The sequence below is a fragment of the Nomascus leucogenys genome, chromosome X (assembly GCF_006542625.1).
Source record: "Nomascus leucogenys isolate Asia chromosome X, Asia_NLE_v1, whole genome shotgun sequence".
NCBI lineage: Eukaryota > Metazoa > Chordata > Mammalia > Primates > Hylobatidae > Nomascus > Nomascus leucogenys.
In genome coordinates, this window is record NC_044406.1 from 59623981 (window position 1) to 59639549 (window position 15569).

Here is a 15569-nt window from a genome sequence, read left to right on the forward strand (position 1 = left end):
CCAAGGTTTATGTCTATTTTAGAGTGTTTTCACATTCAAACAGTGTTTACAGAAACCACTTCACACAGAAGAAAACACTGCCTGCCCACACAAAAACCAGTTCATTTTAAGACAATCTTTCTTTCCAAGTAATGTATATATGAATGTCACACTTAGTCCATCTTTTATAGTCAAATTCAGTGTAACTACAAAACAAAGCAAATTTGACCACAGTCACGCGTATTAGTGTTTGTAAAGCTGTAATGGCATAGACATACCTATATAAATTAGGAGCTTGGCTGAGCACTATGGCTTGCATCTGTAATCTAAACACTTTGGGAGGACAAGGAGGGAGGATTGCTTGAGCCTAGGAGTTTGAGACCAGCATGGGCAACATAGGGAGACATCCATCTCTACATTAAAAAAAAAAAAATTAAATTTGCTGGGCATGGTGGCACTCATCTGTGGTCCCAGCTACTTGGGAGGCTGAGGTTGGAGGATAGCTTGAGCCCAGGAGGTCTAGGCTGCAGTGAGTTGTGATCACACCACTGTGATCCAGCCTGGGGAACAGAGCAAGACCCTGTCTCAAAAAAAAAATTAGGAGCTGGATTTTTTTTTTTCCTTAACAGTCTCAGGTATCAACCTAAGAATGAAGTTTCTAATAACCTATTTGCTGATTATTTTTTAGGTCTGTTGGCAGAGAAAGATTCATAGTTACCAGTGGGACTGTTCCTGGTGCCATTCATAATACTGGGCATGTGAGGAAACTGAAGATGAGGAGACTGGATTGGAGTAGTGCAGCCAGGCAAACAAGAAGAGCTAGAGGAAATAACTCCTACTGGGCCATTGGCCTTGTTACCTCCAAAGTCACATTCCAGTTCTCCAGCATTTTTGTCAGTTCATCTCTCCGGCAACTAAGCTTCATTCTTTTACTAATAGGTCAAACACCGTACTTTAAAGGAAGAAGTCCATTTCTTATCCACATATAAATGTAAGTAATATCCATTAATGTATATTTATCCTTTAAAGATTCCTCTTCATACATGACATCACTTGGGAAGTATAAGGTATGTTCCTTAGGTTCATCACAGTCATTCTGGCTGAGCATTGTAAATAACTTATCATTCACCTCCTCCTTAAACTTCTCTTTGTCTTTGTTTACTTCCTGTTCCGGTCAAAAAAAAATCCAATGGATAAGCTTATTGTTTCATCATCAGTTATAATTCTCTTATCTTCATCTGCAACTTCTCTATTTTCATTAGGGCCATTGGCAGCAACAGCTGAAGAAAGAGATGCATAAAGATCCCTTCTCATTTTATTTTTGAAAAGGCCTGGAAGTAATTTGTATACAATAGATTGAGGATTTTTATCTGATGTTATATTCAGAGCATAATGGTTTTGTGAACTTGGACATTACAGGACAATATTTGCTGATCTGTAGGTAACACGAAATACAGGTTTCACAGAAGGAATGTAGATATTCTATTATGGTTCTGGCATCAATTAAGTATCCTCCACAAAGCACACACATTAAGTGGGGATTTAGCTCAGTGATTTTGACTTTGATTGTTCAATGCATTTTTGTGTTATGAAAGATCTCAGAAAAGCAGCCACTGAGAGGCTATCAAAGCGAGTGGAAAAGACAATGAAAGTTAAAAGTCATTTGAACAGAAAATGAATGTGGGCTAACTGGCCATCTTAAAGTGAGCTGCAGATACCACTGTCAACAGCCAAAGAGGAGCCTCTGCTTTGTAGGTGTTCAGCTGGGCTACCTCCCAAGCCTGGCTCCTCTTCTGTGCCCTGGGGAGGGAGTGTGAGGAAAAAGTGCAATCAGTAATCGGTACTGTTCTGCTGGGCTAGAAGGTATTTCTAACTCGAATCAGGGCTTCCTTGACAACATACCCTCTGCTCCCACCCCCACCTTCACCCTTGCCAGTTCTCTTTCAGCAAGGGCAGCTGTTTTCCTTGTGTGATGGCAGGAAAAGAAGAAAGGGGGCCTTCTAACCTGGCTAGAAAATAGACGGAGTGTCTAGAAGGCAGAAAATTAATAACAGTAATAATCATGGTTGCCATGGATTAATCATTTTCTTTTTCCCAGGCAATGTGCTATGGACTTTTTATGTTTATTTCTCATTAACCCTAGTACGAATGCTATGCCATAGGTGCAGTTGTTGTTCCCATTCTATAGAAACTCACACAGAAAGGTTAAGAAAGTTGCCCAAGATCACACAACCAGGAAACTGAAAGCTGCGATTTTAACTTAGAAGCACTACCCAAGTATAACCTGAAAAAATTCCATAGTTTCTTATTGTCCCTGGGGAAGTCCCAGACATTTCAAAAGGTATTAAAGATCTAGTATTATCTGGCCCTAAAATACCTTTTTGGCCAAACCTGAATCAGTTCAAAGGAACCAAGTCAGGGCTAGAAGTGTTTTTAGAGATCATCTAGTCTAATGTCCTTCTTATATAGATGGAGAGACTGAGGCGTAGAACTCATTCCTAGTGGTAATACTATAACTAGGACTCAGGTCTTCAGGCTCAGTCCAGTATTTCTTTTCTGGTGTGCCTGGCCAGGAAAATGTAATTAATAAATGTTCATTAAATTCATAGATAAATGGATTAAAGTTACACCGAAATGACAACAAGTGGTTCCAACAATGCTATGGGAATGCATAGAAGGGATAGAGTAGGACTATTGATCTTAGACCAGAAGCTCCTGGGAGGTAAGAACAAAGTTTCCTGGTCCCTTCCTATATACATACATATCTTATTTGTATATGACCCAGTCAGTACCACCAGGAACCTAGAAAATGCCTCATGAGGGCAGTGATTGATTCTTCTCTCAAAAGGTTGCATCTCTCTCTCTTTCTCTCTCTCTCTCTCTCCTCTCTCTCCCTGTCTAATACATACACACACACACACACACACACACACACACACACAATCTCTCTCTGGCAGAGTATCCTGTAAGAAAGCTGTCATGCAATAGTATAGAAGAAAAAGCATAGGAAAAGATAGATCTAGATTTGGATCCAGACTGCTACTTAAAAGCTGTGTGGACTTAGACAAATCTCTTAGATTCTGTTGCTTCATGTGTCCAATTGGAATAATAAAGCCTACCTCATGAAGTTATTGAGAAGATTAAATGAGATTATTTTATCAGCTAAGATTGTGCTGACTTTGTGTAACAGAAATTCTTTCACCTAAAGTGGCTTAGATAAATAAGGGTTTCATTTGTGTCACTAAAAAAAAGCATGGACGTAAACCACAGAGAATTGCAATAGTGGTTCTAAAGTCTTTAAATATCAGGTTCTTGGGATTTTTGGCCCCCCCAAATCCTTAGCATGTATATTTCTTCCTTGTGCTCTCAAGTTGCATCACATTCTAGGCATGAAAGGAAGAAGGGCAAAAGGCACAGGATGAGTGCCAGCTCAATCTATCATTGGCCACAATGGGTCACATTATCACACCTAGTTGCAGGGAGTTTGTGGAGAGGAGTATTTTAAGTGGGTGCATTATTTACCCGAACAAAATCATGGTTCTGTTTAGAAGGAGGAAAGAATGGATAGAGAGTAGGCAACTTGCTGAGTCTATCACAATGGTATAGGTCAAAGTTTTTAGACACAGAGCCAGTTTGCTGTAAAAGAGATGTTTAGTAAATGTGAGTGATTGACCTATAAACCTGAAAAAAAGTTCAAGTGATAGATGAAGCCAAGGACATTCTGGCCTATTAGTGGGGCACTCAAGACCCAGGGTCCCAGCTTGGAGGTCTCCACCAAGGTTTCTACTGGGAAATCTACAAATACAAATATATATATGTATATATATATATGTATATATATATATACGTATATATATATATATGTATATATATATATATATACGTATATATATATATACGTATATATATATATAACAAAATCTCTCATATCAAGTTCTTGTCCACTGGCTTTAAACCATTCCTGAAATTTTACTATTCAGCTTACTCTTGAGCTGAGGTATTGTCTCTAGGTTAAAACACCAACATGGAAGTCCTAGCCAGAGCAATCGGGCAAGAAAAAGAAATAAAAGGCATCCAAATCAGAAAAAAAAGTCAAACTATCTTTCCCTGCCAATGATATAATCTTTGGAGAGCTCTAAAGATTCCTCCAAAAGACTTTATATTTAATAATTGAATTCAGCAAAGTCTCAAGTACCAAAATCAATGCACACAAACCAATAACACTGCTGTATACCACCAAACAAGCTGATAATCAAATCAAGAACTCACTCCCTTTTACAATAGCTGCAACTTAACAAAAAGCATGAAAGTTATCCACAAGGAGAACTACAAAACACTGCTGAAAGAAATCATAGATGACAAAAACAAATGGAAATACACCCCATGCTCGTGGATTGGAAGAATCAATATCATGAAAATGGCCATACTGCTCAAAGCGATCTACAGATTTAATGTAATTCTTATCAAACCACAAACATCATTATTCACAGAATTAGAAAAAAAATCCTACATTTCATATGGTGCCAAAAGTAGAGCCCAAATGGCAATCCTAAGCAAAAGAACAAATCTGGAGGCATCACATTACCAAACTTCATATTATACTATGAGGCTATAGTACCCGAAACAGCATGGTACTGATATAAAATTATATATATAGAACAACAGAACAGGATAGAGAACCCTGAATTAAAGCCAAATACTTACAACCAACTGATCTTTGACAAAGCATACGAAAACATAATGTGGGGAAAGGACACCCTATTTAATAAATGGTGTTGGGAAAACTGGATAGCCACATGTAGAAGAATGAAAGTGGAGCCCTATCTCTCACCATATACAAAAATTAACTCTAGATGGATTAAAGACTTTATTCTAAGTCCTGAAACTATAAAAATTCTACAAGAAAATCCAGTCAAACTCTTCTGGACATTGGCCTAGGCAAAGAATTTATCACTAAGACCCCAAAAGCAAATTCAACAAAAATAAAAATAAATAAATGGGACCTAATGAAACTAAAAAGCATCTTTACAGCAAAAGAAATAATCACCAGAGTAAATAGATAACCTAGAGAATGGGAGAAAATATTTGCAAACTATGTATCCAACAGAAGACTAACATCCAGAATCTACAAGGAATACAAACAAATCAGCAAGAAAAAAAAATCCTTTAAAAAACGGGTAGATGTCATGAATAAACATTTCTCAAAAGAATATATACAAATGGCCAAGAAGCATAAAAAAATGCTCACTACATCAAACATTACTACATTTTCTTCAGGTAAATGCAAATTAAAATCACAATGAGATACCACCTTACCTTGCCAGAACGCTAGGTAAAAAGTCAAAAAACAGGATTGGTGTGACTACTCACAACTGTAATCCCAGCATTTTGGGAGGCTAAGGTGAAAGTATTGCTTGAGCCTAGGAGTTTGAGACCAGCCTGGGCAACATAGTGGGACCCCATCTCTTCAAAAACTAATAATTAAAAAAAAATTAGTCAGGCCTGGTGGTACACATCTGTAGTCCCAGGTACTCGGGAGGCTAAGGTGGTTGACTAGCTTGAGCCCTGGAGTTTTAGGCTGCAGTGAGCCATGATTGTGCCATCACAATCCAGTCTGGGTGACAGAGTGAGTGAGACCCTGTCGCAAATATATATATATATATACATATACATATACATATTTAAAGATGTTGGCACGGATGTGGTGAAAAGGGAACACTTATACATTGCAGGTGGGAATGTAAATTAGTACAACCTCTATGGAAAACAGTATGGAGATTTATCAAAGAACTAAAATTAAATCTACCATTCAATCCAGGAATCCCAATACTGATAGCTACTCAGAGGAAAAGAAAATATTATGTAAAACAGACACATGCATGTGTGTGTTTATTGCAGCATTACTCACAGTTGCAAAGATATGTAATCGACCGAAATACCCATCAACTGATAAGTGGATAAAGAAAATATGGTATATGCATATACCATGAAATGTTACTCAGCTATTAAAAAAAAAAACAAAGTAATGCCTTCTGCAGCAACATGGCTAGAACTGGAGGCCGTTGTTCTATGTGAGGTAATTCAGGAATGGAAAACAAAATACCACATAGTCTCACATACAAGTGAGAGCGTGCAAGCTATGGGTAAGCAAAAGCAATCAGAGTGGTATAATGCACATTGGAGACTAAGAAGGGGGAGGGTGCAAGGGAGTGACGGATGAAAACCTACCTATTGGGTACAATGTGCACTATTCAAGTGATGGGTACACTAAAATTCCAGACTTTACCAATATACAATTCACCCATATACTGAAAAAATATATACCCATAAAGTGATTGCAATAAAAAAATAAAAATATATAAATAAACAAAATGAAATACCAACGTGTTATAACTTTAGGTTGGGTAACATATTGGTCTCTTAAGCCCTTTGCATATCAGCACAACTAAAAATGTGAGCATAAGATGTGCCCTGAAAGAATAAGTGGCACTTACGAAAAGGTAGAAGTGGGGTTTGAGAAAGTCCAAACAATAGGGGAAGCCCTGTGGAGACAGGCAACCAGGTTTAGAGTTAAATGCTGGGCACAGAGAACCCAAAGGGAAGACATAAACCCTGCCCACTTTACTATTTTTCTTTGAGATGGATCTGCTGAGTTGCTTTTAAGTCAATTTTGGGACACAGACACACCAACAAGTTTATCAGACTCTTGTGCCCAACTCTGCTTTGCAAGCCACTAGCAAAAGGTGGCCTTATTCTTCTTCCCATTACCATGGTTGGGATTTTTTTTTTTTTTTTTTTTTTTTTTTTTTTTTTTTTTTTTTTTACTTAGAGAATAGGAGTCAGGAGGTCTGTGTTCAGTTTCTAACTCTAGCATCCACTTGTTGATAACATGAGGAAATTGTTTAGCATATACATTCCAAAGTTTTACTTCCCCACATATCAAACGAGGATAAGAATCTCCACCTAGCTCATAATTCATAAATGAAGGAAAGTACTTTAAAAATAATAAAGTCTAATGTGTTATACAAATGTAAGAAATTACTTTCTGGGTTTATCTATTCAGTAATTCAACAGCATTTATTGAGAGATTACTATGCTTTGGAGTCTGTTTTAGCATAGGGGACACTACTGTAGAAAACAAATTTTATTTTTATAAAATTTTAATCATGTTAAAAGATCTAGACAATAAACAAGGAAATATCAACTAGTAGTATGTAAGTGCTATGATGGAATTAAAAAGGGTAATGTGATTAGGAGCAACTTGTGAAGTAAAGAAAACTATTTTAAAATTCATATGGAAACAAAAAAGAGCCCAAATAACCAAGGCAACCCTTAGGCAAAAAGAACAAAGCTGGAGGCATTACACTAGCTGACTTCAACTTATACTACAAGGTTACAGTAACTAAAACAGCACCGTACTGGTATAAGGACAGACACATAGACCAGTGGAACAGCATAGAGAACCCAGAAATAAGACCTCACTCCTACAACTACCTGATCATCAACAAACCTGGCAAAAACAAGCAATGGGAAAAGGATTCCCTATTTTATAAATGGTGCTTGGATAACTGGCTAGCCATGTGCAGAAAATTGAAACCGGACCCTGTCCTTACACCTTACACAAAAATTAACTCAAGATACAGTAAAGACTTAAATGTAAAACCCAAAACTATAAAAACCCTAGAAGAAAACCTGGGCAATACCATTCAGGACATAGGCATGGGCAAAGATTTCATGATGAAGATGCCAAAGGCAATTGCAACTACAGCAAAAATTGACAAATGGGATCTATTAACCTTAAAAGCTTCTGCACAGCAAAAGAAACTATGAACAGATTAAACAGACAACCTACAGAATGGGAGAAAAGTTTTGCCAACTGACAAAAGTCTAATATCCAGCATCTATAAGAAACTTAAATTAACAAGAAAAAAACAACTCCATAAAAAAGTGGGCAAAGACATGAACAGACACTTCTCAAAAGAAGACATACATGTGAGCCGGGCAAGGTGGCTCAAGTCTGTAATCCCAGCTCTTTGGAAGGCTGAGGTGGGTGGATCTTGTGGTCAAGAGATCGAGACCATCCTGGCCAACATGGTGAAACCCCGTCTCTACTAAAAGTAAAAAAAAAATAGCTAGGCATGGTGGTGCACACCTGTAGTCCCAGCTACTCAGGAGGCTCAGGCAGGAGAATCACTTGAACGCTTGAACCAGGAGGTGGAGGTTGCAGTGAGCTGAGATCATGCCACTGCACTCCAACCTGGCAACAGAGCAAGACTCCATCTCAAAGAAAAATTTTTTTTTGCACATTGATTTTGTATCCTGAGACTTTGCTGAAGTTGCTTATCAGCTTAAGGAGATTTTGGGCTGAGACAATGGGGTTTTCTAGATATACAATCATGTCATCTGCAAACAGGGACAATTTGACTTCCTCTTTTCCTAACTGAATACCCTTTATTTCTTTCTCCTGCCTGATTGCCCTGGCCAGAACTTCCAACACTATATTGAATAGGAGTGAACAGGCAACCTACAGAATGGTAGAAAACGTTTGCAATCTACTCATCTGACAAAGGGCTAATATCCAGAATCTACAAAGAACTCAAACAAATTTACAAGAAAAATACAAACAACCCCATCAAAAAGTGGGTGAAGGATATGAACAGACACTTCTCAAAAGAATACATTTATGCAGCCAACAGACACATGAAAAAATGCTCAACATCACTGGCCATCAGAGAAATGCAAACCAAAACCACAATGAGATATCATCTCACACCAGTTAGAATGGTGATCATTAAAAAGTCAGGAAACAACAGGTGCTGGAGAGGATGTGGAGAAATAGGAACACTTTTACACTGTTGGTGGGACTGGAAACTAGTTCAACCATTGTGGAAGACAGTGTGGCAATTCTTCAGGGATCTAAAGCTAGAAATACCGTTTGACCCAGCCATCCCATTACTGGGTATATACCCAAAGGATTATAAATCATGCTGCTATAAAGACACATGCACACGTATGTTTATTGTGGTATTATTCACAATAGCAAAGACTTGGAACCAAGCCAAATGTCCAACAATGATAGACTGGATTAAGAAAATGTGGCACATAAACAACATGGAATAATATGCAGCCATAAAAAGGATGAGTTCATGTCCTTTGCAGGGACATGGATGAAGCTGGAAACCATAATTCTCAGCAAACTATCGCAAGAACAAAAAATCAAACACCGCATGTTCTCGCTCATAGGTGGGAATTGAACAATGAGAACACATGGACACAGGAAGGGGAACATCACACACTGGGGCCTTTTGTGGGGTGGGGGGAGGGGGGAGGGACAGCATTAGGAGACATACCTAATGTAAATGACGAGTTAATGGGTGCAGCCCACCAACAGGGCACATGTATACATATGTAACAAACCTGCACATTGTGCACATGTATCCTAGAATTTAAAGTACAATAATAATAAATATATATATATATATATATGACACACATGCAGCTAACAATCGTATGAAAAAAAGCTCAACATCACTGATCATTAGAGAAATGTAAATCAAAACCACAACAAGATATCATCTCACACCAGCCCAGAATGGCTATTATTTAAAAAGTCAAAAAACAACAGATGCTGGCGAGGTTGTGGAGAAAAAGGGACACTTTACACTGTTGATGAGAGTGTAAATTAGTTCAACCATTTTGGAAGACTGTGTGGCAATTCCTCAAAGACCTAAAGGCAGAAATACCATTCGACCCAGCAATCTCATTACTGGGCACATACCCAAAGGAATATAAATCATTCTATTGTAAAGTCACATGCACATGTATGTTCATTGCAGCACTATTCACAATAGCAAAGACACGGAATCAATCTAAATTCCCATCAATGATAGACTGGATAAAGAAAATGTGGTACATATACACTATAGGATACTATGCAGCCATAAAAAAGAATGAGATTATGTTTTTGCAGGGACATGGGTGGCATTGGAGGCCATTATCCTTAGCAAACTAATGCAGGAACAGAAAAGCAAACACTGCTTATTCTCATTTATAAGTGGGAGCTAAGTGATGAGAACACATGGACACATAGAGGGGAACAATTCACACTGGGACCTGCTGAAGGGCAGAGGGTGAAAGGAAGGAGAGGATCAGGAAAAATATTTAATGAATACTGGGCTTAATACCTGGATGATGAAACAATCTGTACAACAAACCCCTTACCTATGTAAGAAACCTGCACATCCTGTATATGAACCCCTGAATTTAAAAGTTAAGGAAAAAAGGAGTGATTGTGGCTATCAAATAGTTTGGTCAGGAAAAGAGAAGCTACTCTATGGATTCCAGCTGTGAAGAGTCTTAGTGTAGGAATTAGGAGATGATACAACTGTTGTATGAACTGGGGTAGCAAAGGTGAGGTATGCTGCTAACAATGATTGTATTCTGAAGCACAGAAGGGAGTGGTTTCTAAGAGCGCATGAGAAAATTGCTAAAATTCTCCAGAATCCTTCAGGGATATTCCCATCTACAATTTTAGTCTTAGTGAAGCAGGTAGATAGACCTTAAGAGCTCACTGAAAAAATGCTGTAAGTCTCACATTTGCCTACATGTCTTGCTGCAACTGCCTCCACAGAATAACACCTTCTAATTCCAAATCTGATGCAAGTGCCCTTTGTTGGCAAACTGTAACCTAAAACCATATAAAGAAGAGGATTCTGAGAAATATGGTTCTGAAATTGATGATATCAAGTCGACAGACACAATCCAACATATTGGGAACTACTTTAGGCTACGTCATGAAAAGTCTTTCTGACAGGACCTTCACAAATGATTATACAATGTATATTGCACAAGGGCACTCAACTGAGAACAGAGGGGCTGAAATTCAGCCCGTTATCTGCTAGCCAAGACTTGAGCCCTGGCTTGGGGTTGTGTCAGAATAAAAAGAGTGCCTCTTCCTAATCAATCCCTGAAGTTGCCTTTTTTACAGTTTATCTTGGGTGGGGAGTTTCCTTTTAATAATTTACACAAAGGTACTGTATGTCTTGGCAATCCTGTCCTATCTTAGAAGGTGACAATCAAGATGTGAGATGTGACCTGAGCCATGATGGGACATGTCTATCTCACCCTATCTGTTGTTACCACTTTAAGGTCACAAAAGGGCCCATATATTAGCCTTCCCCTGTGCTGGTTGGTGGTCTGGCTGATTAAAATAAAGTTTGGCTGGCTGTCTGACGGAATTACTGACTGGCTAACCAGCTGCTGTACTAACTAAATTTCTGATTAGCTGACTTATATAGAGTGAGTGGCAAATTTATTTAGTTGATAGGACAACTTTCTGATTCTCTGACTAATTGAATGATTGGCTCACTGACTTATTTGTGCTCTAGTGAACAAGCTTTCTGTGTGTCTGATTAGTGGTCTGGCAGGCTGATTCCTTAGTTACTTTTTCTATCATATAGGTGATTGATAGATTATCTGATGGACTGTCTGATAGACTGATTCATTGACATACAAACTTGGTGATTCTCTGACTGTCTGACACTTTGACTGACTGGCCTACTGGCTGGTTTCATACTGGATAAGAGATTATCTAGCATTCTTTCCAACTGACAAGTCTTCAGGCCTACAGGCTGACTGACAGGCTAGTCAATTGTGAGTGGAAATGGCCAACTGGATAGCTCTTATTTTGTCTGAAAGACTTTCCAATTGTGTATTCATGTAAAGAGACAAGGGTGAAGAAAGAAGACTGATAATACATACAATTCAAGACACTACCCTATGCAGATGGAAAAGGAAGGCAAATTGGTGACAAGCAGAAGAAAAGGGCATTTGATAAAGGGGTTAGCAGCTTTTTTCTGATAGTTCAAAGGGGAAAATGGCTCTACATAAAATCAACCCATTAATAATGAGGCATGGAATTAATGTTAGCTCTAAACTGCCTGAGATACAAAGCTCATTACTCAACTTGATCGTTAACAAGGAAAACAACAGATGACACTTGAATAATAAAGAAACGGTAAAATATTGGGAATGGTCATAAAGAAGTCACTTATTGAGCCAGCAGAATGAAGACTGAGAGGGCAGAAATCCCAGAGCCCGCTGATTAAGCCCCAAGCACTTAGTCATAAAGAAGGAAGCCCAGGAAGAAGAGAAACTCAAAAGCTATACTTGTTTTCTAGTAGAAAAAAGGTGAAGGTATTATTCTCTCTTTATTCTCTGATTAAACTGAACAGCTGAATCTTTGAAATCTCCTTTTGCCCAATTCCCTTTGACTTTATACTAAGAAATGCCAACTGGTAATTTACATACTGTGGTCTATAAATTATTTATTTTCTGTTAGATATAAATTGTGATGCCTGCTCACTCATGGTTTCTATATATATATATATTATATATACGTATATATATATATTATATATACGTATATATATACATATATATTATGTATCTATATATATTATATAATACATATATATTATATATATATTATATATAATATATATATACATATATATTATATATATATATTATATATAATATATATATACATATATATTATATATATACGTATATATTATATATATATATATAGAAACCATGAGTGAGCAGGCATCACAATTTATATCTAACAGAAAATAAATAATTTATACGTATATATATATACGTATATATAATATATATATATATATACTTTAAGTTTTAGGGTACCTGTGCACAACGTGCAGGTTTGTTACATATGTATCCATGTGCCATGTTGGTGTGCTGCACCCATTAACTCGTCATTCAGCATTAGGTATATCTCCTAATGCTATCCCTCCCCCCTCCCCCCACCCCACAACAGTCCCCAGAGTGTGATGTTCCCCTTCCTGTGTCCATGTGTTCTCATTGTTCAATTCCCACCTATGAGTGAGAACATGCAGTGTTTGGTTTTTTGTCCTTGGGATAGTTTGCTGAGAATGATGGTTTCCAGCTTCATCCATGTCCCTACAAAGGACATGAACTCATCATTTTTTATGGCTGCATAGTATTCCATGGTGTATATGTGCCACATTTTCTTAATCCAGTCTGTCATTATTGGACATTTGGCTTGGTTCCAAGTCTTTGCTATTGTGAATAGTGCAGCATTAAACATACGTGTGCATGTGTCTTTATAGCAGCATGATTTATAATCCTTTGGGTATATACCCAATAATGGGATGGCTGGGTCAAATGGTATTTCTAGTTCTAGATCCCTGAGGAATCGCCACACTGGCTTCCACAATGGTTGAACTAGTTTACAGTCCCACCAACAGTGTAAAAGTGTTCCTATTTCCCCACATCCTCTTCTTATAGACAGCTGGCCATGACTTCAGACCCTACTAAAAGAACATGTGACTTTACTCTCATGCATGGCCATAGCTATTAGACTATGGTGCAAACTTAATAAACTTTTATCCTAACCATAGATTTGCCAGTGAGCTATTACACTTTCTACTACAAAAAGATGTGCTGGGGCAACTCTGTAACTTTTGAGAAGTTGAACTAAGAAATACAGAGAGAAGGGGACAATTAGCAGTACCAGTACAGTAGGCCAGAATATGAAAGGTTATCAGGTAAAGAGAGACAAGAGCAACAATGATGAATCTATTTTAAGCCTAAATTTTGTGGAAACAGAACCACAAGTAAGCAGAAGCCAGGAGGTAGAGAAAAGGGTATAAAATTGGCCACAATTGAAAAGTGAATAGAGAAATTATTGAGGAGCTGAGTTCCATTCATGGAAGACTACTAGCATGAGAAACCATAACCTCCAGTTACTGAAGTCCCTGGAACTTCTTTGACCTATTCTGTAGTTCTCCGTACTGCTGAATACCAGATGATTTGCTTTTCTTGGTCTCCTGGTTACAAGTCCTTAAAATGGATCCTCTATACTTAAAAAAAGAAGTGGACTTCTTATAAGCAAAAGTACCATATAAAGTCTGTACATAGAAACTCCTAACGTCTTCCTCCTTTCCCTGTCTAGATTTCCTTAGAATTTAATCCTTTTACCAAAATGTTCCCTCTTCTCCATCCCTTCCATATCCCCAAGAGTGTTAAAGTAAAATATCAGATATAACCCTATTTGCTTAGATATGTAATGCTATTTCCCAAGCCCACAATACACAATACTTGTGTATTGGATTTCTAGTGATTATTAATATTTTTACAGAATTTCCACATTCCTTTAAAATTTTATATTACATAACTCTTAGAAGTGGGCAAGGTAGCTGTTTTTATGCTCATCTTTGAGATGAAGTAACAGAGACTGAGGATAAAGAATGATGAGTCCAAAATCACACAGTAGTCAAGCTAGGACTAGAACCCACTTCCCCTTACTTCCAGTCCTCCACTTCCTCAAATGCTTAGAGTCATTCTTTAGGCCTGAGTTCTCAAAAGTGGGGTGTGCCTACATCAGGAAATGTATAAGATAATATGTTGTGCAAAATAAACAAAATATTTTATATAGACTTCTTCTTCTGAGAAGATGGAGCAGATACAATTTTCCCCATTCCTCACATTAAGTACAACTAGAAACCCTGAATGTGTTATATAAAACACACATAAAAAGGCTGAAATCTACAGAGGAGAAGGCAGACTGGCAAAGGACATTGAGACCTGAGGAACAACATGGTGATAGGTTCCTTTGGGTTTTCCTTTTGCTCATGTATCTAAAACATGGAGCTGAAGAAGCCAGTAACTCAGAAATACGAATGGGCACAGACCAAAAATGGCACAATAAAAGCCTACTGTTTTTATCCAAAAGATCAAGGAAGGAACAATCTAGCCAGTCAGAAGATTTTAGACAATAACCACTCTACTTCAGCCAAACAATGCAGAAAAAAATGATGAAATCATATCAATCTTAGTACAGGTTTTCTAGAAAAACAAAACCAATAGCAGGCTTCTATCCTCCAGAGGTGTGAAACAATAAATTTCTGTCATTTAAGCCAACCAATACAGTCAGGTGCCACATGATGACATTTTAGCCAATGATGAACCATATATACCATGATGGTCACATAAGAGTATAATACCATATTTTTACTGTACCTCTTCTATGTTTAGTTATGTTTAGATACACAAATACTTACCATTGTGTTACAATTGCCTACACTATTCAGTACAAAAACATGCTTTACATGTTTTTAGCCTAGAAGCAAAAAGTTATACCATGTAGCTTAGGAGGGTAGTAAGGTTATTCCATCCAGGTTTGTGTAAGTGCACGCTATGATGCTCACACCGTGAAGAAGTCACCCTATGACATATTTCTCAGAACACATTCTCCAGAACACATTCCCCATCTTCAAGTGACACACGACTACCTATGGTATTGTGTTATGGCAGCCAGAGCTGGCAAATACAAATACTATGACAGCAAATAAGGCATTCCATAAATCCATGGATGATAGTTTTAGTAGAAACATGTGCTGGGAAGACAAATCCATATCCAGAATGTCTATTCAAATAATAACAAAATGGTGCCCCTTTTATGATGGAAAATGTTCAGTGTAATCAACCTACCACCAGGCTGGTCACCCTAGAGAATGGTGCTGTACTGGGGACTCAGTGTTGTT

General features: G+C 37.7%; 1 pseudogene; it reads right to left on the reverse strand.

Annotated features, from left to right (window-relative positions):
• Window positions 1-656: 656 nt before the first annotated feature.
• Window positions 657-1570, reverse strand: LOC100598938 (annotated as a pseudogene).
• Window positions 1571-15569: the final 13999 nt, after the last annotated feature.